The sequence below is a fragment of the Lygodium microphyllum genome, chromosome 6 (assembly GCF_053477565.2).
Source record: "Lygodium microphyllum isolate KBCC chromosome 6, Lygodium_microphyllum_v1.1.10, whole genome shotgun sequence".
Taxonomy (NCBI): domain Eukaryota; kingdom Viridiplantae; phylum Streptophyta; class Polypodiopsida; order Schizaeales; family Lygodiaceae; genus Lygodium; species Lygodium microphyllum.
In genome coordinates, this window is record NC_141140.1 from 97,467,992 (window position 1) to 97,469,304 (window position 1,313).

Here is a 1,313-nt window from a genome sequence, read left to right on the forward strand (position 1 = left end):
CGGGTTTATCCTGGCTGCGATGTGATGGGCTCCGTCTCAAACTAGAATGAGATCTTTTTTTCCCATAGAAAATTTCTCTCCTTTTAGAGCCTCCTGTTTTTCTTGCTTTTTCTTCCCCCAGCTAGACAACACGCCTCCCAGGAAAGCGCAAAAACTGGCCAAATAAGAAGCTCGCTGCGCATAATGCGCAAGTTTGATGCATAGTCAATGAAGCTTATCCCCATGATCAATCCAGTCCCATGTTGTCTTGGCTCTGGTTTCATGCCTCACGTCACCAAGGCTGAGCCATTTCAGCACATGACCATCCTTTTGAAATTCAAAAGCTCGCCTCAGAAAAGCATTTCTCAGAAAAGCCTGTCGGAAGTTCTCAAGAGTGACACGCCCATCCTTATTAGGTTCTAGCAGGGTATACTGGGCACGAAGATAAACCAACTCATCTTCTGTAAGAGTCCTTGACAAAGCCTTTAAAGCTACTCGTTTCAAAGGTGACGATCGGAGATAAACTTTCACCAACTTGTAAACCAAAATATCCAAAGGAATCTTATTATCTCCACGAAGCCAGGGGTGCAAGGCATCTCATCAAAACTGGGATCAGCACGGATCACAGCCCGAAATATCCCCGCCTCAGTGCGAGCCCAAAAAGGCCGACTTCCACAAAGAAGAATATAAGTAATAACTCCAATGCTCCAAACATCAGCCTCTGTGCTGTATGATCGATGAAGAACTTCAGGTGCAACATAGTAGGCACTTCCCACGATGTCATTAAGTCTCTCCTCTGGCTTGACAAAATCCGACAGACCGAAATCAATAGCCTTCATTGGTGCAGCTTCATCCTTCGTTGTGAAAAGAAAATTCTCTGGCTTCAGATCCCGACGAACAACACCTTGCAAGTGGCAGAAGGATACTATGTTCAAAATTTGAACCACAATAACTTTTGCATCATCCTCAGAGTATCTTCCGCCCCGTGAGAGAATGCGATCCAACAGCTCTCCTCCCTCGCAAAGTTCCATAATTGGCATATCTTGAAATAAGTGTAGCCCATGAGATTGCATCTCGAGTTACCAGTCTGCCAAAATTCCTTATTCTTCTCCGTCTTCAGCATAGAATGAAAGAGCAAACATAACAACTAAGTATGTACAAAGTATCAAATCACACACATGATTTTTGGGTGGTTTACACACCTCGAATGCGCAGCAATACGACATCCACCCCCTCTAATCCTGCGCATCCTCTGGATGGGCCAACTACCCATGATCATTATCATCAAGATCCACAAACAGATCAATCTCTTCATTATGCATTTCCGGTAGATC

The 1,313-nt window shown here is 44.5% G+C and overlaps 1 pseudogene; it reads right to left on the reverse strand.

Annotated features, from left to right (window-relative positions):
• Positions 1 to 204: 204 nt before the first annotated feature.
• Positions 205 to 1,010, reverse strand: LOC148034835 (CDPK-related kinase 3 pseudogene; annotated as a pseudogene).
• Between the last annotated feature and the right edge of the window lie 303 nt (positions 1,011 to 1,313).